Genomic DNA, 27,788 nt, shown 5'->3' with positions numbered 1-27,788 from the left:
TTTTTCCTATGACGCATTTAGCCCTGGTTTATGCCAAGACACCCTGCTCCCATTGTAATCCTGGTTTCCCAGCTCGTACTTTTGTTTTGTGGATATACATGAGACGCTCTCTGGGGAGTCCCAGAAATAATTGAGGTGGGGTAGAGAGGAGACTTTGAAGGTGGGAGTCCCATCCCTGCCATCAACAGGTGAGGGCTGGGCAGGGGTCAGGACAATGTAAGCAGAAATGTAAAGGTAACCTCGTTCATATCCCACCCAATAAAACCAGCTGCACACTGGTTAGACAAGTATCAGAGCTGTTTCCTCACAACTCTCTCGGTCCCATGAGATGCTACTCTGTGAAACAGGTCCAGAGCCTAGCCTCACACGTGTATCTTTCTCTGGTTTTAGAATTGACTTTATTGGGGGGGAGGTGGTCTAACAATTTTAGGGACCAAAGTCCTGAGCATTGAACCAGGGACTATCAACTCCAAGGCAAATAATGACTCAACGTAAGCTGAAAACAGTCCCCTTAGTAGCTCAGAAGGGACCTTTTGGCAAGTGGCATCTTGCCAGGAAATTGACTCAAAACAAATCTCTAGCGGCCCAGAGGTGCTGGAGGAGAGTTTCAGAAACAGTCAGCATGGAGACGACTGTGCAACAGCTTATAGGAACTGCCTCACTCACGCTTTGATGTTCATCCTCTGCAGAGCTCTGCTCATCTCTGTGGCTTCACAACAGCGCACAGGAAGCAAAGCCAGTTACATCAGGAGGAGACCTTGGAGACCTGCTATTGCATCTCTTTCATTGTACAGGTAAGGAAACCAAGGCACAGAGAGAGTAAAGGATTTGCCCAAAGCTACACAGCAGAGAACTGTGAACAGAACCTGGATCTTTTGTTTCATAGTTAAAGTATTTCCAATCCATGGTATCTTATATATTATTTAGGTAGAAGGTGTGGCGACCACATGCATTTGCTTTCTTGCTCATATATCTCTATTCCTGGTGCAGAGCTCAAGCATCGAGCAACAAACAGTGGGAAGAGATAGACGTGGCCCCCGTGTATGGGAACAGCATGTGACAGTGTGTCAGCACAGACATAATTTAAAGCAGTGCCATGGCAACCAGCATTCACTCTGGCCCCAGACAGCACTGTGTGCTCTGGAGTGTAATTGAAAATGGCTTCTCACGTGCTGAGAGGAGCGCGTGCTCAAGGTTCTGTTTCTCCTGCAGTGAGTGACTCTAAAATACACCAAGTGCTGAGTTCAGAAACAGGACCCGTCCAGCTTCTTTACCAAGGGTTGGGGGGTTTCTCACAGAAGAAATAAACTCAGCGGCCTTGGGAATCCCCAGGAATCACTGTGTCTGGCAGTATGGTTTTGTTTCCTTTCAGAGACAATTTCAAAGTGTGTTCCTGGAACAACAATGTTCCAAAGACATGCCCTAGATGATGAGGGACAGGTAAGGGGGAGGGACACCACCGCTGGTATCTTCCTTACACACTGAAGGTTCTGCTGCTACCCGCCCCCCCCCCCCCAAAAAAAAAATCATGAACCGGAGCAGCAGACCAGGAGAGGTCTGGACTGAGTTAAACTTCACCAGTACGATTGATTATATAGGCCATAGTACTGAGATGCTGACACCTCCTTCTTGATTTTAACTTGAATGCTCATGTAATCTGTCAGTGGAACTCCTGAAACAGGTCATTTGGCATCCCCCAATATATGATCTCCCTTCTTTTTCTGAGTTTCTAATTGGGCACATTGGAATAAAGACTTCCAGCTTCGCTGACACGTAAGCATGGCCCTGTGACCAGTTCTGACTATTGCTCTGCAAGTGGAGGTGTGGCTTTCCAGGTCCCTCATCCTGGGACCTGCCCCTCTTCTCTTTGGCTGGTTTTCCACTGCAGTGGTGACAAGCCACGTGGGCCATGAGGTTGAGGGCAACCCCACAAGAATGGCGGAGCAATCAGACATACTTTAGTGATAATTCAAAAAGCTACTTATTTGATCACTACTAAAAAAGAAAAATTAAGTGGGAGGTACCCAATGTGCTAGGTAGGTGAAGCTTGGTTCTGGGCAAAGCTCTTGAACCTGAGCTGCCCTGCCAGCCCTCTCTCTATATATGCACTTAAATTCTTTCTGTGTTAGCAGCGGAACCAATATCCTATAACGCCCTTACCAAAACTGCCAATGCTTGTGCTAAAAGTATTATTTACGATGCTTTGGGCTATAAGTATCGCTAACATCCAGTCTTGCTGAAAAGTAGCTTAAGAACACAGGAATTTAAAAAATGATGTCAGGGCTTCCCTGGTGGCGCAGTGGTTGAGAGTCCGCCTGCCGATGCAGGGGACACGGGTTCGTGTCCCGGTCTGGAAGATCCTACATGCCGCGGAGCGGCTGGGCCCGTGAGCCATGGCCGCTGAGCCTGCGCGTCCAGAGCCTGTGCTCCGCAATGGGAGAGGCCACAGCAGTGAGAGGCCCGCGTACCGCAAAAAAAAAAAAAAAAAATGATGTCATTTCACAAGAAATCCAGAGGTAGGGAGTTCCCAGGGTTGGTTCATTGTTAGGTTGCTGTTGACAAACTGCTGCTATGACAAATTATCACACACTTGGTGGCTTAAAGCAACCAAATTTATTCTCTTACAGCTCTGGAGGCCAGACGTCTGAAATCAGTTTCATTGGATTAAGGTCAGTTGGCAGGGCTGGTTTTTTTCTGGAGGCTTTAGGGGAGAATCTGTTTCCTTATCTTCCTTAGCTTCTGGAGGCCTTCTGCTTTCCTCAGCTCATGGCCCCTTCCTTGAATCACTCCACCTCTTGCTTTCTATTTCTGTACTCAAATCTCCCTCTGCGTTCCTCTTCTGTGGACCCTTGTGATTACCTTTAGGACCCGTCCAGATAATTCAGGATAACCTCTTCATCTCAAGATCCGTAACTTAATCACACCTGCAAAGTCCTTTTCCTTATGTAAGGTAAGATTTACAAGTTCTAGGGATCAGATCATGGATATCTTCAAGGTATCCTACTTGAACACTCAGTCTGCCACAGTTGTTAAGCACCCAGGCTCTTCTCATTTTCCTGCTCTGCCATTCTCAGTGTTTTGGTGCTATCTCCCTTCATGGTTTTAAAATCACTTTGGGTTCCAAGCATCACATCCTCACCAGGCCTTATCTCCAGCAGCAAGGCAGGGGTCTTCCCATCCTGCCTCTTCCGTTATTAAGGAGGACCTGCTTTCTCAGAGCTTCTCAGCAGAAGCCACAGCAGGTCCCAAGACTAGCTCACCTGCCTGTGATCTAGCTGCAAATGAGCCCGACAATTTGCTGGCCTGGCATGTTTAACATCTACAGCAGGACATGGGCGCTGCTTCCAAGAGGGAGAATAACAGCTGGGGAGGCAACTACTCACTCTTGAAGGTCCTGCACGAAGTTTCCACAAGCATGAGCATCACCAAAGAGCCCTTGTCTCTGGACAGCCATGAAAAGCACATGTGCTGAGAAGATAATCACGTTCACTGTATTTACAAAAGAATATTCTATTTAACCATCAACCATGAATGGAAGAAAAGATGTTTAATATTGGGGGGTGTGTGTGTGTGTGCATATATGCAAAGCACAAACATAATGTCTAACAATTTTGGTCACTAAACACAAGGATAATGTGTGACAATCAAGTTGTCCTTTTATTGATTCAACCAGCATTTGAATCACCTTCTCTGTGCCAGAATTCTCCATCAAGGGCTGAAGTTACAAATATGAATAAGAAAAGATCCCTGGTGTCAAGGGGGTCCTGGATCATTGTGAGAGAGACAGACAATCTAAGTGAAGGAATAGCACAGCTCTAATGGAGACAGAAGACGCTGGGGTGACACACAATGATGATTTGTGGAACCCAAGTGTTGTCAAACTTCAAGAAGTATGGAAGCAGGAAATGAAGTATCAGGAACCAGGACTGGCGGGTCATTTCTCACTTTCCCATTTCATGGTTTCTTCCCTCCATGCCTTCTTTCCCTTTCTCTTTCTCTGTCCAGCCGCCTTACAACTAATGGGCCCCCCTACAGTGGGCTGTCCCACTATAGTGTGGTGAGGTCATACTATACTATAGATGCTACAGCCAAAGCAGGAGGCTTGAAAGGCACCCACAGGTACCTCTCAGAGATGATGAAAGGGAAAGAGGAAGTGGAGGACAGGCAGAGGCAGGGATTGTAATCTGAGTCACTTAAGTTAGCTGTCTGTACCCACTTTCAGGCAGCTCGCTCCACTTCTTTGAGCCTGGAAAAGAGTGAAAAAAGACCTTGCTGGGTTTGGAGGAGGAAGGAGCCGCCCACTGCTCTCTCTAGGGGGCACCAGCAGAGGCTGCCATGTAGAGGCTCAGGGCCAGTGTAGAGATGGGGGCTGGCACAAAGCCAGAGCCTGTGGTTTCTTTGGATCCAGTAGGAAAAGTTCCTGCCCAGAAATAACAGACTGGAGAGTGTGTGTGGGATTTTCTCTTACCCTCAGCACGTCTCTACCTCCACCCTGGCCTCACTTCAGGAAGGAGGAGGTTGCAGTGCTGTTGCTGCTAGCAGGCCACTGTTATTTCTGGAGCTTGTGTACAAGTTTCACTTCCAGGACCAATTACAAGGCAAATGCTTTTAGTAGGAATCAGTCTTTTGTGGGTAGACATTTCAGGTTGCAAAGGCCCTGAATCTTTAGGAAAGCTGACCTTTGTCACTGGAGAAGGTGAGAGGGGTAGAAATGGGGACACCATCTTAGCTGTGATTAGCTGGCATTTCTCCCAAAAGCTAACATGTATTTCACCTCAACTTCATTAAAAATGATGTTGGTAAGAATACTTGGGTAGAGTAGATGAGAAAACTTATTTTGTTTTAACATGGAAACATTGCCCCCTTTCTCGGCTGTCAGGAGCATCTCAGGCCCGCCGTACCTGGGAGGGAATTCACAGGGTCTCCTTTCCCCTCCAGGGAGGGAAGGTGAAGCCCTGTGTTTTTAAAAACTGGCTTCTCCCTGCCCTGCGGGGGGAAGCGCTGTTTCTTGCTGTTGTTTAGGATCTTTATTTGAAAGGGTTATGGAGGTCGTTCCTGCTGGGGTGTTAAAGGCAATTTTGAGGAGAATGAAAGAAGGAAAGAAAGGAAGGAAGGAAGGAAGGAAGAAAGGGAGAGAGAGAGGGAGGAAGGAAAGAAGGAAATATAAAGAAAGAATGTCTCTATGTGTATAACTGAGTCACTTTGTTGTACAGCAGAGATTGGCCCAACATCGTAAATCAACCATACTTCAATTTAAAAAAATTTTTTAAAAGAAGGAAAGAAAGGAAGAGAGAAAGAAAATAAGATGTTCAGGGGGCAGAGCTGGGGATTCGGAGGAGAAAATCTGGAGGTAGTGGTGAGAGGAGTGGCTGCTAAGAGGTGTCACGTGAGGGGCCCCCAGAAAAGGGCCATTTGGAGGCTGTTCTTGAGTTCAAGTCTTGCCAGCCTTCCATGTAGCTCATACAGTTTTCACCACACATTCTGGCTTCCTTTATTTTCTATAACAACTTAATTCTAAGTGCCTAATCCTCTGGGGCTTCACACTTAATACCCCTCCGCTTCTACTGGCGCCCGCCATTGTTTTGATTATTTATTTAAATCTGCATCTGCAGGACTTGTTTTGTTTTGTTTTGTCTTTGTGGTTGACAGGCCTCTCACCATTATGGCCTCTCCCGTTGCGGAGCACAGGCTCCGGACGCACAGTCTCAGCGGCCATGGCTCACGGGCCCAGCCGCTCCGCGGCATGTGGGATCTTCCCGGACCGGGGCACGAACCCGTGTCCCCTGCATCGGCAGGCGGACTCTCAACCACTGCGCCACCAGGGAAGCCCCTGCAGGACTTTTGATGGTGGCAGCGAAGGCCTGTGTGATCTTCAACGCCTCTGTCCGGTAGGTGTCTGCCCGGACTGTCCCTTCAACATGCAGGTTCATGCAGGTTGCCCCTGGGATGCTCCTCGTTTCTGTCCACTTGGTTCCTTCAAGTCCCAGGGCCTTTCCTATGCTATTCTGTGAAGGAATAGGAATCCCCCGACACAGGAGCTTCCTCTCTGCAGCAATCAGGACACAGAGCCTCAGTCTCTGGGCCTCAGGGACATCTGTCCAGTGACAACTGCTTGTCCCTCCTTTCCCCCAGCATGAAGCAAATTTTTTCTGGTGTGGAGCGTCCCCTTCTCCCCCAAACCCACTTCCAAACATTCAGTATCACCATGGGCTTTAGGCTTTCAGAAGCCACTGTCAGGAAGAAGTCTGTCTGTCTCTCATTCTCTATAGCTTTCCATCCTCTCATATCCCTGCCAGATGGCCAGGGGCATGAAATAAATTATCTGCTGGAAATGGGGAAGGGGCAAAAGAGAAAAATATGTGGAAAAATTAGTTAAGGCTTCAAAGTATTATTCTGCACACATGGAGGTGGGAACCTCATGTCCTCATGCCAGGACTAAACCAGTTGGAACCTCTGGAGTCAGAATCACCTATTCCCGAGTTGTACTTTTTCTCAAGCTGGTTCTGAGCACCATTTAATGTGTTCAGATCACGCGGGGGTCTTGTTCAGTTGGGTGATGGGACCTGAGATTCTGCATTTTTAACAAATACTGCTGGTGGTCGGAGGACCACACTTTGAGTGGCAAAGTGCTAGCGTGGAGTGCTCGTGTGTGAGTCTGCGTGGCCCCTCTGTGACACGCCTCAAGTCCCCGGCGGCGGTGGTTTGCTTGCGCTGGGATTGGACATTGCTACACCCTCACGGATACTGTGCTCTGTGGACTGGGCTTTACCGACTGGTCATCTAGACCCACGCTGCCTCCTTGCTTCACCCTCCCCTCCCCTCACCCACGCCCTACTCCCACCCTCACTGCTACCCCTACGCTGCCTTTAGGGCCAACTCTACTGCTACACCCCGGTCTTCCTCACTCTGTGGGCCTCCTCTGACTGTAGATAAATAACTGAACAGCTCCAGAGAATCTTTAAATGTGCTAACACGATAAAGTCCTTCTTCTTTCTGGGAGAAAAGGGGAAGTGAAACTTGAGCACGCAAGTAAAGGTGAGTCAGGAGTTCTTTTTTTCTCTCTAGGTCCACTGTCAGTGGAAAAAAAATTACAACTTTCTACGCTAGCCTTGGCTTTGAGAGAAGAACTGAGCCTGTAGGGACTCCTGCCCCATTCTGATAGGTGGAGGGAAAAGAGAACTGACCCCATACATGATTGCATGGCCTGTGTTTGTCCCTCAAGTCCTTGGGGAGTAGTGGGGAGAGTTATAGAATATAAGTGGTGAGATTCTTTTCTGCAGCCATGGGGAACTTGTGGTGTTCAAAGTAGCATGGCTTTAATCTCTGTTACTTAATAATAAGAAAGCAAGTCTAAAGTAGAGGGATAGGAAAAGACTGACTTGTGGGGCTCTCCAGACATGGAGAATCATCAATTGCATTGAAAGATCTAACGGTTGGAGTGAAGCCAGCAGTGGCCAGTGGACTGTAATGCCAGTGGATCCAGAAAGAGACCCCTGACATATGGTTGCTGAACTGTGGTCCTGGACCAGAGTGAGAACCCCTAAGGCCTGAGGGGCGGGGTAACCATTAAAGTCACCAGCCCTGTGGCCAGACAAACAAAGAGAGCATTTCTCAGAGCCACGGCACCCAGACTAGGGTCTTCAGAAATCTCCATCAGTATCACCAGGGGAAATTTGATAACAGCGACCTCAGTGCCTACCTTAGAGAGGCTGATTCAGCAGGGCCCAGTAAAGAATATTTTTAAAAATACTGTTTGGGCAATTTTTGACATGCAGTCAGTCAATGCCTTAGCACACGATTTGCCAAATTCTTAGCAGAAAATTTCATTTACTAGATAAGTACTTATTGAACAACTACCGTAAGCCATGTATTGTTCTAAGTCCTGGGCAAGCTGTGAACAAGACAGATTCCTGGAGCTTCGAAATATGAAACAAATAAAAATGAGGAGTGGATTTTTCAGGAATTTGAAATATTCATTGTTTGGCAGAAAATGCTGGTTTTTTGCTGAGCCTCTGGAGCACCGCCAGATTCTGTGACACATCGTCTGAGTAACATTGCCACGGAGGCCCGGGAAGTGGGTTGGAGCAATAAAACTAGCCCAGGTGTCAGTTACTTGGCCGATTAGGTGGGACACTCTATGGTCTTATTCTGTGCACATAAAGCGTGGGATACAGCACACAGCCTCCAGAGGGCCCTCGCGGCGTTTTTGTTCTCTTTCCCTTCTCTGCTTGGGGGCAGGTTAGCTGATCTACAGGGAAAGTAGGAGGAGGAAACAAGAGCATAGCACCTGGAAGTGTGTTGCAAGAGAGATCTGCAGATCAAGTGGGATGATGAGGGACACAAAAGGCAGAGGCCGAGAAAGGGCCCAAGTGCTGCCACAGCAAGGAGCACCCACAGAGCCAAAGGGCGCAGCTGCTGTGGGAAAGAGTCTGGGAGCTCCTCAGAAAAGTGAAACATAGTGTCACCAAATGACGCATCAGATCCATTCCTAGTTATATATCCAAGAGAAAGGAAGACACACGTCCACACAAAAACCCGTACACCAAAGTTCACAGCAGCAGTATTCACAATAGCCCCAAAGTAGAAACAACCTAAATGTCTATCAAGTGATGAATGGATGAGAAATATAACATATCGTAGAGTGGAATATTATTCAGCCATAAAAGGAATGAAATACTCATATATGCAGCAGCATGGATGAACCTTGAAAACATTACAGGAAGTGAAAGAAGCTGGTCACTAAAGACCACATGTTGTATGATTCCATTTATATGAAACGTTCAGAATAAGAAAATCGAAAGAAACAGAAAGTAGATGAGTGGAGTCCAGGGACTGGGGGAAGGAAGGGGTGTGGAATGACTGGTATTGGGCATGGGGTTTCTTTTGGGGTGATGAAAATATTCTGAAATTAGTAGTGGTAATGGCTGCACTATCTTGTGCATATACTCAACACCCCTGAACTGTACACTTTAAAAGGGTGAATTTTATGGTGTGTAAATTATATCTCAATTAAAAAAAAAGAGAAGAGCAGCTAGAGAGAATAAAGACAACCCATGTTCTGTGGCTAAGAACTAAGAAGATGCTCAGAGCCTTTTGCACCTCTGGTAGAACCCACAAGAGGCTGCAGAAAGGGACCCAGGGTTCAGATGACAAAACTGGTGATTGCCTTTTTTTGCTGGGGCTTGAAGAACTTATCAATCTCTCAGAAAAGAGGGATCAGTGATTCACAAAACTATGCCTGTTATAATAATCATTTTTTTCTGGGCTTACATTGCTTACATATGTTTATATTCCAGTCTTTGGAATGGTTTGTTAATTTTCAAGTACTCAATTTTTCAAAGACCCGGTTCTAGAAGCCCATTCAGGTTGTTAGAGGAGTTGAATGCTGGGTCTGGTGCAGTACAGGTTGGTGGTCTTGGGGACTAGACATAACCTTCAATGCTAGCCCACCAGACACCAGGATACAGGTCTTGATGGTAGAGAGCGCTCCTAGAACAAGTCTCATAGGCTCCTGTTGGGTGGATGAGGAAAGTATCTTCAGGAGAAGCAACTTAAAATTTACATGCTGTATGAAAATGCATTAGGAGGACAGAAGGTGTTTTTAAGCATGAAACGTTTGGCTCATTGATGGGAATAAAGGCCTGCCAGTGCGTCGTAATTCCACTTTCTGGCTCCTGATTGCCTTGGGGTTTTCTCCCGTGGTTGGTTCTGACAATGTGCCATTTTACTGAATGTGTCACTGTCACTTCCAAGCTGCCACATATGCTCTGCTACACATCTGGGATTATGGCACAGGTTTGCAAAACTGATTAAACAAAAAAACCTTTTGAAGTTTACCTTTAGTGTTTTGCAAGGAGGTTGCTCACCACCTGCTTGTTTATACTCTCTAGTGATTGTTTTGCACATTATCAATGAGTAGCATGCAATTACATCATTATAATGACAAGTAGTAAACTGAACACCCAGCAGGGTGTTTGTGGGGGAAGATATGTACTCTCTCTCTAGTCCTAGTGCCCTGAGGAGACTCCACAGTTAGACAAGCCAGTGGCTTCAGGGAGATAAGGGTCCTGTGGTCAATTGCTAAAGCCTGGGGATTCTAGAAACCCTCACCAGGCCATTAGGCAGCAAATCTCAAAGGCTGATGGGACTGCCAGACTGAGGTTTGCCCAGAGGACCCACCTGAATGTCTTGCTACCCGTATTTCTGACCCAAATTATTCAAGATTAACCTCCTTTCTGGAACTGACACTGAATTAAAATGATCCCAATGATATGGATATAATTAGAATCTGATTTGTTCATTCATTTTTTAAAAACAGCTTTATTAAGATATAATTCATATACCATAAAAGTCACCCTTTTAAAGAGTACAGTTCAGTAGTTTTTAGTAGTTGTCGTTTTTAGTTTTAGTAGTTTTCCTAACCCCTGGAAACCACGAATCTACTTTGTGTCTCTATGGAATTGCCTCTTCTGGACATTTTAAAAACAGAGTCATACAGTAAGTAGCCTTTTGTTACTGGCTTCTTTCACTTGGTCTAATGTTTTAAGGATCATTCATGCTGAAGCATGTATCAATACATTTATTCATTAAACATTTAAAAAAATTGTGGTAAAATACATTTAACATAAAATTTACTATCTTAACCATTTTTTAAAAATGATTGCATGTTTTTTTAGATTTATTTATTATTTATATATTTTATTTATTTTTTGGCTTGTCAGGTCTTCGTTGAGACGTGCAGGATCTTTGTTGAGGCATGTGGGATCATTCGTTGCAGTGTGCGGGCTCTTTGTTGTGGTGCACGGGCTTCTCTCTGGTTGTGGCGTGCGGGCTCCAGTGCACGTGGGCTCTGTAGTTTGCGGCACGTGAGCTCTCTAGTTGAGGCACACGGGCTCAGTAGTTGTGGCCCACGGGCTAAGTTGCCCCACACCGTGTGGGATCTTAGTTGCCTGACCAGGGATTGAACCTGCGTCCCCTGCATTGGAAGGCGGATTCTTTACCACTGGACCTCCAGGGAAGCCGCCTATCTTAACCATTTTTAAGTGTGTTGTTCAGTACTATTAAGTACATTCACATTGTTGTGCAACCAACCTCCAGAGCCCTTTTCATCTTGCAAAATTGAATATCTACACCCATTAAAAAGCAGCTCTTCATTCTTCCCTCCTCCCAGGTCCTGGCAACCACCAGAAGAAACCGACTACCAGAAACCATTCTGCTTTCTGTCTCTATGAAAATGACTACTCTAAGTACCTTATATGAGTGGAATCATCCAGTATGTATCTTTTTGTGACTAGCTTATTTCACTTAGCATAGCGTCCTCCAGGTTCATCCATGTTGTAGCATGTGTCAGAATTTCATTCCTTTTTAGGGCTGGATAATATTCCATTGTATGCACATACCACATTTTGTTTATACATTCATCCACGTTGATGGACACTCGGGTTGCTTCCATCTTTTGGCTATTGTGAATAATGTTGCTATGAATATGGGTGTACAAATATCTGTTTGAGCCCCTGCTTTCAATTAATTTGAGTATGTACTCAGAAATGGAATTGCTGAATCAGATTTTTAATTTTTTGAGGAATCACCATACTGTTTTCTATACTGGCTGCACCATTTTACTCTTCTGCCCATATGCACAAGGGTTCCAGTTTCTCTTATATGTCTCCAGCACTTACTATTTTTTTGGTAGTAGCCATCCTAACGGGTGTCAGGTGGCATTCATTCACTCTTAATGAACATCTGACATATCAGGCAAGGTGGGTGGGAAGGGTGCTGTCAGTAAAGAAAACATGTGAACAAGATAGTAAACATAGTCCTTGCTTCAATCTTAGAATCCATTTAGGGAAGTAAGATCATAATTTTAACTTCAACAATTTTAAATGAATTACTATGTGCCGACACTGTGCTAAGTTCTTAATGTGTTTTCTCTCATTTAGTCCTTTCAACAGCCCTGTGAGGTAGATACGATTGCTGCCGTCTAAGAGGGCAGGAAACTGGGACACCGCAGTGATTTGACAAATGTTTCCAGGCCAGAGTTCAAAGCCTAGGTGAGCTACCTCTCACTCTGGAGCCTCTTTGTTAACCAGAGGATGAGGTTAGCCTGATCTTGCAGGGCTGGAGGGACTGGCCTGGCCTTCAGAGGTGAAGGACAGACAGTGCCAGGGCCCACATTCGACACATTAATTGTCTGCTGTAATACACTTTCATCCCACTATCTAGAACTAGAGCAGAATTTATTTGTAAGTAGGTAGGGATGGAGAATTCACCTATATGCCCTCCATTCTCTCCATTGCTATTTTTGCAGAGGAGGGAAAAGGACCCCAGGTCTCTAGCTTGTGTCTTAACCAATGTCATATAGATACACACAAGGAGAGGTGGGGAACCAGGACCTAAACGTTGGCCTATTGACAAGGCTGATTCTTGCTTAATCTAGGATTGTATTGTTGATTCACGCTTCTACTGATATATATGTATTTACCCTGTGAGCCCTTTCCTTCCTTCTTTGGTCAGCTATCACAGAGGTACCCAGAGGTGAATCATGATGGAACCCATTTCCCTTTCTCAGGATTAGACTAGGGATGAGAGTGTGACCCAATTCCAGCTGAGAAGATAAAGGGGAAGTCTGTTGATAATTAATAATAAATAATATAATAAATAATAATAAAATATAATAAAAATATATATATTAATAAATTAATTAATATATAATTAAATAAATATATAATAAAATATAATAAATAATAATAAAAAATAATTTTTCCTTTAAGAAAAATATTGGAGCCTATCTTGCAAAACTCTTTTTTTTCTCATGCCTCTACTTTCCTTCTCAGAGCACTAGTGTGAAGATGTAGAGCTTGGAGTTGTAGCAGCCACTGCATGACAATGAGGTGACAAACCTAAGGACAAGAAGCCTAAAGGATGTTAGAAAGAGGATGTGTCTTGATGACAGCAGAGATCACTGAGCCCCAAAACCAGCTCCAGGACTGCGGACTTCCAGACTTCTTGTTACTGCAGATAAACCAAGGTCTACAAGGCTTAAGCCACCGTTGCTCAGGAATTCTGTTACTTGCAGCCAAATATATCCTAACTGAATTATTCCCCAGCTGGGTTTTAAGTTCCTTGAAGCAGGGATACTGTTTTAAATTTCTTTGTATCTGTCATAATACTATGGAAGGTTTTCATCCATAGGGTAGGCACAAATGTATTGAATTAATACATGAATAGACAGAAGAATAAATAATAGCTATCGAAAATGCTCCCTCCTAAAATATGGGTCAGGTTGGGCATGGATTGGGTGGGGCATCCTGTAGTCAGAGGCCACGTGCCAACGCGCTAATGGAATCAAAGAACCTTAGAGCTACAGATCACTGGGCCTACCCCTATCATTTTACAAACAAGGAAACTGAGGCCTAAAGATGTAAAATGCTTAACTGACATTTGTCAGTGACAAATATGGGGCTAGGTTGCCCTGCTCCCAGAATAGCGGTCTTTCTGTTCCACTGTATTTCTTATCTTGGCTGGTGAGCCCAACCCAGGCCCCTTCACCCCAGAATAACTCCAGGCTCCTCACAGTGGCACTGCAGTAATTTTTGGCCTAGAATCACTTGAAGGCTGTAGCTGACCCTCCTGACTTTGAACAAGTGACAAAGGCTAGCAAGCCCACATGCAGGAGGGGTTTATGCAGGCTTTGTGAGCACTTGGGAAGGAAATGGGGGGCTCCAGTAGGACTTGTAGTTGTAGAGCAGGCTTGAACAAAATGGAGGGACTTCACTGGTGGCACAGTGTTTAAGAATTCGCCTGCCAATGCAGGCGACAACAAAATGGAGGGACTTCCCTGGTGGCACAGTGTTTAAGAATTCGCCTGCCAATGCAGGCAACACGGGTTCAAGCCCTGGTCTGGGAAGATCCCACATGCCGTGCAGCAACTAAGCCCATGCGCCACAACTACTGAGCCTGTGCTCTAGAGCCCGCGAGCCACAAATACTGAGCCCACGTGTTGCAACTACAGAAGCCCGCACGCCTAGAGCCTGTGCTCTGCAACAAGAGAAGCCACCGTAATGAGAAACTCGCGCACCACAACAAAGAATAGACCTGCTTGGGGCAACTAGAGAAAACCCGTGTGCAACAACAAAAATCCAACGCAATCCAAAATAAATAAATTTATAAAAAGAAATTAAAAAGATGGCAATGGAGAAGGCATGTGGAAGGCAGAACCTCCCATTTACCCATGGGTTCCCCAAACCCAGACCATTACAGAGAGGCTCCCTAGAGGCAGTTGCCTGTACCTCAGCTCCGATTCAAGTCCTATTGAATCTAGTCCCATTCCACTAGGTAGGATTGTAGGACTGCCGTGATGGTCAGTTTTATATGTCAACCTGACTAGGCCATGTCTAGGTCAAACACCAGTCTAGATGTTGCTGTAAAGGCTTTTTTAAAATGAATGAATGAATTTATTTATTTTTGGCTGCATTGGGTCTTCGTTGTTAGGTCTTCATTACTGCACACAGGCTTTCTCTAGTTGTGGCGAGTGGGGTCTACCCTTCGTTGTGGTGTGCAGGCTTCTCATCGCGGTGGCTTCTCTTGTTGCAGAGCTCAGGCTCTAGGCACACAGGCTTCAGTAGTTGTGGCACTCAGGCTCAGTAGTTGTGGCTCGTGGGCTCTAGAGTGCAGGCTCAGTAGTTGTGGCCCATGGGCTTAGTTGCTCCGTGGCATGTGGGATCTTCCCAGACCAGGGCTCGAACCTGTGTCCCCTGCATTGGCAGGCGGATTCTCAACCACTGCGCCACCAGAGAAGTCCCAAGGCTTTTTTTTTTTTTTTTTTTTGGGGGGGTTACGCGGGCCTCTCTCTGTTGTGGCCTCTCCCACTGCGGAGCACAGGCTCCGGACGCGCAGGCTCAGCGGCCATGGCTCATGGGCCCAGCCGCTCCGCGGCATGTGGGATCTTCCCGGACCCGGGGCACAGACCCATATCCGCTGCATCGGCAGGCGGACTCTCAACCACTGCGCCACCAGGGAAGTCCCAAGGCTTTTTAAAGATGTGATTAACATTTAAATCAGTAGACTTTGAGTACAGCAGATTACCCTTCATAATGTGGGTGGGCCTCACCCAATCAATTGAAGGCCTTAAGGGCAAAGACAGAAATTCCCCAAGGAAGAGGGGATTCTGCCTGCAATCTGCCTTTGTACTCAAGACTGCAGCATCGGCTCTTCCCTGGGTCTCCAGCCTGCCTTGCAGTTTTCAGACTTGCCAGCCCCCAGAATTGCATGCGCCAACTCCTTAAAATAAATCAATCTCTCTCTGTCTCTCTCTCACTACTCTTTCCCTCCTACTCCCCCCACCCCTCGCCACACACACTATTGATTCTGTTTCCTTTGGAGAACCCTGACTAACACAACTACCCTAAAGTCCAAGGATATATGGCTTTTGCGCTCCCTATAACACGGTGTTAGGGAGGATATTTACAGCTGGTGGGAGTGGCTTAGCTCTCAGGCCTGGTCTCACTGGTGACAAGCCTGCAGGAAAAACCAACAGGAGGCATGGAAAGAAATACAACGCACATTGACAGCCCAATTTAAACAGAACCAGGAATGTTTACAGCAGCCTGCTTTGAAAGAACCTTTTTTTAAAAGTCGTGTTCTTTTTCCCCATTATAGCTTTCTGTCTATTCATCCTTCTGATGCTGTTTTTCCCACTCTTGTGGGGAATCCGCCATATAACAGCCCCCCCTCCCAGGCTTATTCATGGGGTAGAGTGTCAAGGCAACAACGGTCCATCTCTGTTCTCTGCTAGAGCTCATCACCAGGCCAGCTGTATAGGAGGCAGCAGGGGAAGTGCTTTAAGGATGCTCAGACGCCTGGCTTAAAACAACTTAAATTGATGTTCCTGAGAGGAGAGCTGCAGAGTGGCAGCTGCAGGCAGAATCAGGGAGGGAGGAGACTGGGCTGGCACAGGGGGCGGGAGGGAGAAGGTGGGCCTGGCAGGCCTGGGCCTCTTTTTGAGCAATGTGATTACGTTGAAAGCCGTGAGACAAGACACAGGAGCTGCAGAGGGGGAAAGTCTGACAGGCAATCTCTCCCCCTGCACATCCTTTCTGGGGATAGAGGCGGTTAAGGAGCCATTATCCCTGTACCATCATGGATGCCAGGTACACAGAAGTGACACTAATCACTTTCCTGCCTTACTGTGAGCATCTAGTGAAATGACTGTGTCGAAGCACCCGAAGCTATACGAACACCATCCATTTTACTATTACCTTTCGCACCCCGAGGAAAACTAACTCCTGTCGCCGGATTGCTATAGCAACATACAAACAATACTATCTATTTATCTAATACTATAAATATAGATATGTACTAATGTATCTATAAAGTTCAGTACTTAAAAAAATTACCACTTAGCTGATGATTTCCATTGAAATTCTCTGATCTATAAATTTTGAAAGATTATTAGTTGCAGCTGTTGACATCATTTTTCAGACAAGAAGTGTAGGATGAGGGAACGTTTGTGGTGCGTTTTTGTGCATGGAGCAGTATGTGGTGTTTGGAGGTCTCTCTGTGGGGCTAGCAGGGCCCCTTACTCTTTCCTCCTCCACTCAGTCAAAGATCCCATATAATATGTAAAATAAACACTTGTAATACTCTTCTGGATATCATTTTAGAATGACTAGAATGATGAGTTACTGTTCAGTGATATGTCATCGTAAAGAATGCTATCTCCTTTCTTCGCATCCAGAATTCACAGGAACGTCCTATAATGGGAAAGTCACTTTGCTTAAGTCAGCTGAAGCCCTGACAACCCCCTAAAACTGGAATTCTCAAGCAGGGACTATTTTGTCATACCATTCCTGGCGGGGGGATATTTGGCAATGTTTGGAGACTTTGGTTGTCGTGACTGGGGAGGGAAGCCATCAGCGCCCGGTGAGTAGAGACCCGGGACGTTGCTGAACATCCTGCAGTGCACAGGACAGCCTCCACAGCAAAGATTCATCCCGCTCCACATGCAACACTGCCGGGGCTGAGAAAACCTTCCCAAGAACAAATCATCAGTCCTTCATAGTGGCCCCTCTTCCCAGTCCTTGTGGGAAACATGAACTTAAAGTGTAATTACAAACTTCCCTGGCTTCTCTCTTTCTCCTGCATTTTTGGCCTCTCTTCTCCTTTCTCCAGGACAGCCTCCTCAGCAGAAACTGCCAGTTTTTAAAAGGAATATAAACAAATACTCCTATTTAGACTTTGATACCTTTAACCCTTATGTCTTTTTCAACTTGCTTTGTTTTGCCACTGAATCAACAAATGAGCCGCGCACAGGCAGTCCGCGGGATCAAGGTCACGTGGGGGTGTGAGCAGCCAGGCTTCCTACGTGCCTCCCTGAGTCCTCAAAGAGAAGTGTGCAAGGGTCCTGCAGGCCCCAGTGCAGGGAGGAATCCATCAGGCTGGGGCTTCCTTTTACCTTTTTTGGGGCTGCGTTGGGTCTTCGTTGCTGCACGCGGGCTTTCTCAAGTTGCGGTGAGCGGGGGCTACACTTCGTTGCGTTGTTCAGGCTTCTCATCGCGGTGGTTTCTCTTGTTGCGGATCATGGGCTCTAGGCACGTGGACTTCAGTAGTTGCAGCACGCAGGCTCAGTAGTTGTGGCTCGTGGGATCTAGAGCGCAGGATCAGTAGCTGTGGCCCACGGGCTCTGTTGCTCCACGGTATGTGGGATCTTCCAGGACCAGGGCTCGAACCCATGTACCCTGCATTGGCAGGCAGATTCTCAACCACTGCGCCACTAGGGAAGTCTCCCTTTTACGTTTTATGAAGGCACTTGAACTTTGAGGAAAGTTAACTTAAAGCAAATGGCAGGAGACATCCAGCTTTTGTTTGAGGGCTCCCCTGGGTGAGGGGATGCCTTGCCTCATCAAATTGTCTAGACTCAGAAATAAAGGTGTCTGTCAGGAGTCATGATGGGGGGGAGGTTGATAAAGTATACAACTTAAAATATCTTTCTTGACATTGCTCAGGCCTGGGTATACTCCTCAAAGCCTAAGCAAGCCTTGCTTATCTAGAAGTTCCCAGGGCTGGGACCAGGATAAGAGAAAGTGAGGTGTCTAGGGCACAAAATTAATGGAGGCACTCAGTCTCAGGGTCCTGCAAGTTCAGGTTCAGGGCAGCACCAACCTGAGAGTGCCCCAGGCACCTCTCTTGTTTCATTCTAGTCCTGACCCTGAGGCTCCCCAACCTTCACAAGGGGCTGGAGCTGCCTTATGCCATTGGCAGAACATCAGTGGTGCTTATAAGCAGACTTCCCCAGGACTGTGAGTGATCTCAAAATTCCTTTTGTCCAGCTTTGGAGATAAACCCTAACACGGCTCTCAAATTCTTCCTTCCAGCTCTGACACATCCTATTCTTTGTCCAGGATTATTTTACTTGGTTCCCTAAGATGTCTGTATTATCTTTCCATCTCCAAATTGTTTATACTCCTCTTTCTGACTATCCAAGCAGTATTTCTCTTTTGATCTTCTGAATTCCTGTGGTTCTCAGTTTGTTCCTTATTCGAGGCATTTGCCAATGTTGTCATGCTTTTTTTCTTGCACTTATTCATTTCTAAGTTACTGTTTGTAGCAGGCTAAATAATGACCACAAAAAAAACTGTGTCCTAATCCCTTGAACCTGCGCACTCTACCGTATGGAGCAAAGGAAGGGACTTTGTGGGTGTGATTAAGTTATGGATCTTGAGATGGAAGGTTATCCTGGATTATCCGGATGGGCTCTAAATATGATCACAGGTGTCCATATAAAAGGAAGGCAGAGGGAGATTTGACTGCAGAAGTAGGAGATGTGATGGTAGAAGCCAGAGGTTGGAGTGACTTGAGGAAGGGATTTGAGCCAAGGAATGTGGGCAGCCTCCGGAAGCTAGAAGTGAGGAAAACAAGGAAACAGATTCTCTCCTCAGAGCCTCCAGAAGGAAACTGCCCTGCCAACACCTTGACTTTAGCTCAGTGAGAATGATTTCAGACTTCTGGACTGCAGAGCTGGAAGAGAATAAATCTGCGTTGTTTGAAGCCACCAAGTTTACGGTAATTTGTTATAGCAGCAACAGGAAACTAATACGCTATCCTTGTATTTTAGTAAATGGTTTTACTAGACCGTGAACTCAGTGAAGAAATCAGCATAGTCCAGGGTTAAAAGTACTGGTTTGGACGCAATCAAACCTGGGTTTAAATTCTGGCTGACCCCTGTAGTAGACTTTTGCCAATGTTTGGTCTACCGGGCTTTTGAACTTTCTTCCTAAATAAGGCAGAGAGTGTTAGTTGTTCATTTTCCACTTTTCATTACAAACAGAGCTCTAATTTTGTATATGGTGGTAAGTGTGACTCTCTTAAAAATAATCACATTTCACAGTCTCCCCTGAGGCTACAAGCAGCCTCTTGCCAATGGTCATCTCTTGGAGGGATTTCAGAGAAACCTCTTTAATAAGGGGTTGGGGGTTGACGTATCTGGCATGCTCCTTTGTCCTTGGACTTATCCTTCTTAGAATGTCACATGCTAAAGATGGTGGAGTGGAAAGGTAGACATATCTTGGGTCCCGAATGGAATCATGGAGACAGTGTTCCAGCCCTGGTCTTCTTACCTCCAGGCGTCTTGCTTCCTGAGAAGAATAAGCTCCTTCTTTGGTTAAGCCCCTGTTTCCGTGTTCTCTGTTTCATTAACTCTATGATTCATTATTTCTTCCACTCTTGCGGAACTTATTCATTTCTATCTCTGATTCTAGTATTCTAGTGCATTGTGCATGGGTCTCTCACCAGGTTCTAAACACCTTGGAGGAGGCAAATTCCCAGTGGGTAGGAGCACAGGCTCTGGGGTCCTGTAGACCTGGTGTATCGGATAGGATGAGTGGTGCTAGGTGCCACAACAGGTGAAACTCAAAGTCTTTGTGGCCTCAACAATAGAAGCTCACTTCTTGGTCCTATGAAGCCCTTTGTGGTACACACTGTCACTCAGGGAACTAGGCCCTTACTGTCTTGTAGCTCTTTACAAATGCCTAATCTTGTTAGAGTGGTTTTCTGATGTGTGTGATTAAGAACTTGGATAGATAGAGCTACTTATTAGATTGAGTTGTAAGAAACTGACATTTGAACACAAAAGTAGCCTACAAATGGCAGTTTCATATGATTCTACCTCATTTTACATGTGTGATTTTAAGCAAAAGACTCTCTACATCCATTTCTTTAGCTGTAAAATGAGGCACTAATACTCCCTTCCTCTAGGGAGGTTATAAAGATTAAATAAGAGGGTGAATGCAAAGGGCACACAGTAGGAGGCTCAAAGGATTAATTATTTTTTACCCTGTGCCTAGCACAGGATCTCTGGCACATACTAGCTACTCCTTAATTACCTTTTTAAAAATTGAGATATAATTCACATACCATAAAATTCACCCTTTCAAAGTGTACAGTTCAGTACACAGTTCAGGTTTTTAATTTATTCATAAAGTTATACAGAAATCATCACTAACTCCAGGACATTTTCATCATCCCCCAAAGAAACATTTTAGCCAGTTAGCGGTCACTTTAATTATCTCTTGAATGAATAACCTTTGTCTCAAAATGGCTGAGAATATCTGGCTCATAGGACTCACTCAATATTTATTGATTTTATTGGCACCTACTATAGGGTTAAAGAACAGTCCTTGTTTATTCAACAATTGGGTAACCTAATTTTGTGTGTGTGTGTGTGTGTGTGTGTGTGTGTGTGTGTGTATAATCACAAGCATCCCACATTTAAGCTCAGGAAATCAGATTCTCCCACACCAGAATAATAAAAAGACAAAATAGTAAAAACAGCCATAATAATATTGATAGTAATCCTGGCTGTGGATTGAAGACTGCATGAGGAAGCTGTTGTGATGCTGTGAGGCTTCGGGACTCTCCTCCTCCACGTCGGGGAGACAATTCCCCAGGGAGGTTGGAAGGAAGAGCTCCAGTTTCTAGATTCTTCTCACCTGCACTGACCTCCTTCTTATTCTCCCGCTGGCAGTCACTGCAGCTCTTGTGGCTGCAAGAGAAGAAACGGAACCAGTATTCAGGAGGGTACCTCGAAAGCTCCTCAACTGTATTAATCTTTCACTTCAGAACATTTTATAAATAGCTCTGTTTTGGGCACACACAAAGAAGGGCAAGTCAAAGTGAAAATAGCCTACTTCTTCTTCTTAGCTAAGAATGCTTACTTTCCACACCTGTCAGACTGGACAGGATGTGTCACTGGGGGAGTTTGCCTGATTCTGTTCAGAGTGACAGCTGCAGAAGCAGATGCATTTTTGCCAATTTACATTCTTAAAGAAAGGTCATCCTGGAAAACAGCCCGCTTTAGTATTTATGCTACTCTGCTCTGGTGATGGTTCCAAAAGGTTAATCACTGTCCTTTACTTATTTTGGAGACGGTTCATTGCTCTTATTTCGAAACAGCCCAGTTCTCTTTTGCACCTGCTGTGGCTACCAGGGCATCGTTCCGGCTTGGGTCCTTCCTTAAAAGTGCGAGCTGCTGTCACCCTAGAAGGAGCAGGAAATACTGTGCACTGCATGAAAATTGAAATATAAGCATACCTCAGAGAGATTTCGGGTTCAGTTCCAGACCATAGCAATAAAGCGAGTCGTGTGAATATTTTGGTTTCCCAGTGCATATAAAAGTTATGTTTATACTATACTGTAGTCTATTAAGTGTGCAATAGCATTATGTCTAAAAAAACAATGTACATACCTTAATTTAAAATACTTTATTGCTAAAAAGTGCTAACCATCTGAACCTTCAGCAAGTCGTAATCTTTTCGCTGCTGGAGGGTTTGAAATATTGTGAGAATTACCAAAATGTGACACAAAGATATAAAGTGAACAAATGTTGCTAGAAAATGGCACCAATAGACTTGCTCAATGCAGGGTTACCACAAACCTTCAATTTGTAAGAAATGCAATATGGGCAAAACACAATATAGCAAAGTACAATTAAACTGGTTACGCCCGTAGTTCCATTATCTTAACACCTGGTGCCTGAGAATGAACAGATACAACAAAGAAAACTTTAATTGTGGATGTGACCAATCTAATGGCAAAACATTAAAAAAAAAAGGTACAATCAAAATAAAACTTACACACCAAACAAAGAAGCAAAAGTGAAAATAAAAACAGCCCATGGTGGATCCAGCCAACTGGTTACACAGTTGTCTGGAATCACACGGAATATGTCGTCTGACCGTTGACAGAGCAGGAAATTGAGGCTCAAAGGGGTGAAATGACTTGCCTTAACCCTTTTCTGGTCAATATCACTTTTGGCCTCTGGACTGGGCTCTTTAGCATTTTTCTGTCACTCTATACAGCTCCCCATGTATCAATTCTGAGTGCCAATAACACAGAGTTTGGGTACCTGTAAGCCTTCTTACCTTGAATTCAGCTAGCTTAGTACTTATGTTCAGCTGATGAAGCCTGGAGCAGCCCTGAGTAGGGTTGGGAATCAGGTGGCAATAAAAACCCTTCTTGGTATCATGGACTATGGGTTATGCTTGATATTTGGGTAGAGGCAATTGAGATCTAATTCCAGCACCTTTGTTCACCAGCTGCGTGATGCTGGTGTTTACGTGTCCTAGAGTTGCCAAAAACAAATGACACAAACTGCGTGTCTTAAAATAACAAACACTTATTCTCTCACAGTTCTGGAGGCTAGAAGGCTGAAAGCCAAAATCAAGGTGTCGGCAGAGCCATGCTACCTCTGAAGCCTTCAGGGAAGGCTTCTTCCTTCAGGGAAGAATCATTCCTTGCCTCTTCCAGCTTCTGGTTACTTCTAGCAATCCTTGGTGTTCCTTGACTTGTAGATGTTTTATTTCAATCTCTGCCTCGGTTGTCACAAGGCTTTCTTCTCCATGTCTCTATATACACATTTCCTCCTCCTTTTTTGTATAAAGGCACCAGTCATTGGACTTACCTAATTTAGGATGATTTAATCTTAACTTGGTTACATGTGCACACACCCTATTTCCAGATGAGGACACATTAACAGGTACTGGGAGTTAGGACTTGAACATGTGCTTTTTGGGGACACAACTCAACCCACAAACTTGGGTAACTCCTTTTGCCAACCTGGCTGCCTTTCCTTTCTTTGTATAAGGGGATAAAATACCATCCTTCCAGGGGCTGATGTGAACACTCAGTGAGATAACATGTGTAATGTGCCTGGCACATAGTAGGTCCTTTATCAATGACACCAACTTCCCATCAGACTCTTTGTTCCTAGAGTCAAGCTCCATGACTAACACATAGATGGTACTCAGTAAGTTTACTAGTGTTTGGTTTTTCAGATCAGAACGGTTAATTCCTGGTAGACTAGGCACCAGAGGGCCTGAAGAAGGACCAGCCATTCATTCTCTAAGTGTCTCTTCACAAAGCATGACTCTCCTAGTCCCTCTTGGGGAATTGCTGTTGAGACACATTTTCTGGTTCTACATCCTTTCTACATCAGATCACAATGGAATACGATCCTTTTTGCAAATCTAAGGTTCTGCTTGGAGTTGGCAGCAACACTTTGATATTATATTATGAGGAAGAAATCTCCACTTTCTGTGTAGAGCTGACACAAAGACATTTGCACTATTGAGTTAGGGCTCCTAATTTGGCTTTATAGGTGAGTCTAGGTTCAGAATACTAAAGAATTAATTTAAATTGCATAAATTTTAAAATTGCATAAATGACCTAAAGAAATGTGAATTAGTATAGTGTTTAAAATGGGCAAATTTTATTAGAGAACTGTCCTGGAGAAGAACTGTTCAAATTCATAGGTGAAATATCTCATTTAAAAAAATGATCTAGATCTTCAGAGCAAAGAAATTAGTAGTCTGAGTAATGAGTAATCTGCTAATATTTTAGCGGAATCTAATATGGTAAGATGTCTCTAGAAGTTCGTTAGGAGGCAAATTTTAAGCAGCAACTAAAAACAAGGAAAAGCAGAAAAGTAAACAGTAGATTAATAGAAAGGAGAATTGTTGAGGAATTTGTTTCATAATTATGACAGTTGATGTACTTTTAGAGAATACATTTGAAAAATTATCTGGGGAGAAATTATTTACCAATGTTTTTTAAACCATTTAAAATAGCTTTTTATTTATTATTATTTATCTAAAATTTTAAAAAATTTAAAATTTATTTCATTGAAGTATAGTTGATTTACAGTGTTACGTTAATTTCTACTGCACAGTAAACTGATTCAGTTATACATATATACATTCTTTCTCGCATTCTTTTCCATTATGGTTCATCAGAGGATACTGAATATAGTTCCTTGTTCTATACAGTAGGACATTGTTGTTTATCCATTCTATATATAATAGTTTGCATCTGCTAACCCCAAACCCCCAATACATCCCTCCCCACCCCTCCTCCCCCTTGGCAACCACAAAGTCTGTTCTCTATGTTTGTGAGTCTGTTTCTCTTTTGTAGATAACTTCATTTGTGTCATATTTTAGATTCCACATATAAGTGATATCTTATGGTATTTGTCTTTCTCTTTCTGACTTACTTCATTTAGTATGATAATCTCTAGGTCCATCCGTGTTGCTGCAAATGGCATTATTTCTAAAATAGCCTTTTAAATAGGGTGAGAAAAATCATTCATGTTTTTCGTCAAAAATAGTTAAAACAGAGATGATGGTGTTGATTTCTTCACCTTGCTATGTCCCTCTGTGTGTAGGTCCATGTTTTCCTAATTGGTTGTTTATCCCAGTCTGACTTAGACATACTTATACTTGACTTTGCAAATTCAGCATCATTGGGGATATAAAGCCTAGATCCTACTGTGGAAGAACAAAACTATTTAGGTCTTGCAGTCTAGGCCTGGTAATCTAGCAGAAGTCTCTGAGGGATAAGGATGTCCCTGTAAGGTGTCACTAAAAAGTAGGCCTTTTAAAAAACAGACACGAGAAGCTATACACTTGTCTTGCTTGATTAAACATAGCTAAATTTTTGAAACTGAAAGTAATAAGCTGACTTTTTCGAACAACACATGTTTACTAAATAGACAGTGATGTGAAAAGACCACAGTTCTGAATGAGATAAAGTGGCATTGTCATCTTGACCCTGGGCTGTTGGTTTCTGTGATTGTCCAGAGTCAGATATCCTATGTAGCTATCCTGAACTCCAGTATTCTGAGGTGTTGTCAGATTGGGTTTTTTTGAGTTTTCTCAGCGCAGACATCATTCAGCCCTGAGGTCTCGGGTTACGTGCCTTTGCAGGGCTGTTGGTGGATTGAGTTCTTGTTTCAGCAGAGACCACGACAGTATTTGATTGTCTTTTTAATCACTGTGCCTAACTTGTTGGCTGATATAGTTCATGCTGTGCTTCTGGACAGTCTCCCTAGGGATATGATGGTTACCCAACCAGGTAAATCCTAGCATTGGGCCCCAGCTAAAGAGGAGAATGCTTGGATTCGATTTTCATATTGGTTTCATTGACTGTCACAGGCATAGCAACATAGGATGTATGTTAAGTTTTGAGCACTCCAAAAAGTTTACCTAAGCAAGATGACATCTAAATGGACTGTCCTCCACGGTAAACTCTTGGGAGGTTGTTGAAACACTGATAACACATTTACAATCACCATTTTTTTTTTGAATTGCCAGCAGGGCCATTAATGATCCATATAAAAATATCATTTTATGAATGTCTTAATTACTTGTATTACTGATCATGGATCTGAGAAATTTTTTTTGCTTTTTACAAATATAAATTGACCTCAAAAGCTAAAGATTTCCTGTCACAAGTGACATATAAAAAACCATGTGGGGGGCTTCCCTGGTGGTGCAGTGGTTGAGAGTCCGCCTGCCGATGCAAGGGACACGGGTTCGTGCCCCGGTCCGGGAAGAACCCACATGCCGCAGAGCGGCTGGGCCCATGAGCCATGGCCATTGAGCCTGCGCGTCTGGAGCCTGTTCTCTGCAATGGGAGAGGCCACAACAGTGAGACGCCCGCGTGCCGCAAAAAAACCCCAAAAAACAAAACAAACCACGTGGGAACATATGTATATGTATAACTGATTCACTTTGTTATAAAGCAGAAACTAACACACCATTGTAAAGCAATTATACTCCAATAAAGATGTTTAAAAAAACAAAACAAAACAAAAAACAACAAAAAATCAAAACCATGCCTCAAGCTCTGACAGCTATTCTTAAAACAGAGTTCTAAAATTAACTTTGACCAATTTCAGAGTCATTGCGATGATTATATAGCTTCCAAGAAGATGACTTTTGAAGAGGAAAACACTCAGCTGGATGTAAGTTATGGCATATGTTCTAGAAACTAATTATATTGTTTTATTGAACATTAAAGAAGTCAGGTATAGAGAGTAAGATGAGTTATGCTATTCACCTAGTAAAACTGGTATGTTTATTTTTGCCATTATACAATGCATTCTTCTATAAAAGGTGACAATGAAAGTTGGATCTAATGAAAGTTGGATCTAAGGATAGCTCTACTACCAAGTTCAGAAAAGTCACCCTAGGGGAAAAATGCTTAGCAGTTTGTATTTAAATAGCTTTCTTAAATATATTCCTGTTACTCGTTGCATACGACCTTACATATAATTCATGTTTATTTATAATTACTTGAGTGAGAAGGAGTATTAAACTTTTGGAATTACAAATTATTAACTTTAATAGTGTATTATGAAAGTTAATTTCAGCAGATACATAGAAGGCCTGCAGCAGCTTGTTTGATAAGAAGGGAATTTTAGTGAGTAGGTCTTAGCCCTGCCCATTTAGGAGCAAATACAGCCCTTCCTTCTCCTGTCTCATTCATATCATCTTGTTCATTTTGGTCTTCAGATGACCAGCATTACCTATAGCTGCTGACAGAGGAATTTTGCTCTCTTTGCTTTTTTTTTTTTTTTAATTTTTTTTTATTGCGGTACGTGGGCCTCTCACTGTTGTGGCCTCTCCCGTTGCGGAGCACAGGCTCCGGACGCGCAGGCTCAGCGGCCATGGCTCACGGGCCTAGCTGCTCCGCAGCATGTGGAATCTTCCCAGACCGGGGCATGAACCCATGTCCCCTGCATCGGCAGGCGGACTCTCAACCACTGCGCCACCAGGGAAGCCCTCTCTTTGCTTTTGATTGCTATGGCCCATTGAGTTGAATTGTTGTGTCCCATTGAAGCCAAGCCCACATAACACCAGGTAAATATTCTTGCTGGTTCCTCCTTCCCATTCGGTCTCTAGGCCTAACTCTCCAGACTTTTAGCAGGATAGGAAAGGGAGATCTCCCATCTCCTTTAAAGCCTGTGAAACATGACTTTTTTCCCTTAGCTTTTGCTCACTTCACTGTGTCTGAGGAATGTAAATCATACCCTGCAAAGATAGATGCTTCCTTTTTACCAACCCCTTTACATTGTACCTCTCCCTTCCCAACTCTTGAGAATCACTGCACTGGAGGGATGCCCAGGGCTCCCTGTCGTTTGTTTTCCCATTTGCATGTAAGATCCAGTTGGCCCCATCCTAGGTGTTCCCAAGGCCTCTAGACTTCCAGAGCCACCAATCCTTTAATATTCAAATGGAATGATTGTTGTTTCCACCTCGTGTCCCATGGGACCTCCAGCATTCTCCCTTAGTTTTCCAAAAATTTTTTGGAGAGAGTTAAGATCTGGTCATTTGGTGCTATGGTCTGCTTCCCTGTTTTAGCCTAAGTGAGGGGCTACTGGCCTCCCCCTGTGCCCACACCATCCCTCGCACACAACACTGCCCCTCTTCCTTTATTTCTTGTTCTCTCCTCTTTGT

The 27,788-nt window shown here is 44.2% G+C and overlaps 2 long non-coding RNA genes across 2 annotated transcripts; both read left to right on the top strand.

Moving 5' to 3' along the window:
• The first annotated feature begins 567 nt into the window (after positions 1–567).
• On the top strand, positions 568–2,965 carry LOC113612664 (uncharacterized). Its single transcript, XR_003429921.1, has 3 exons — positions 568–794; positions 991–1,440; positions 2,628–2,965. It is a non-coding gene; the product is annotated as an uncharacterized LOC113612664 (long non-coding RNA).
• Positions 2,966–11,051: 8,086 nt separating this feature from the next.
• Positions 11,052–13,242, top strand: LOC113612668 (uncharacterized). The gene is made up of 3 exons (XR_003429924.1): positions 11,052–11,272; positions 11,940–12,050; positions 12,834–13,242. It is a non-coding gene; the product is annotated as an uncharacterized LOC113612668 (long non-coding RNA).
• The last annotated feature ends 14,546 nt before the right edge of the window (positions 13,243–27,788 follow it).

Source organism: Aethalodelphis obliquidens, unplaced genomic scaffold, assembly GCF_003676395.1.
Source record: "Aethalodelphis obliquidens isolate GAN/ISIS:26980383/991018 unplaced genomic scaffold, ASM367639v1 scaffold80, whole genome shotgun sequence".
Classification (NCBI taxonomy): Eukaryota; Metazoa; Chordata; class Mammalia; order Artiodactyla; family Delphinidae; genus Aethalodelphis; species Aethalodelphis obliquidens.
The sequence above is the reverse complement of the archived record's forward strand: the minus strand, read 5'-3'. Positions and strand labels throughout refer to the sequence as shown.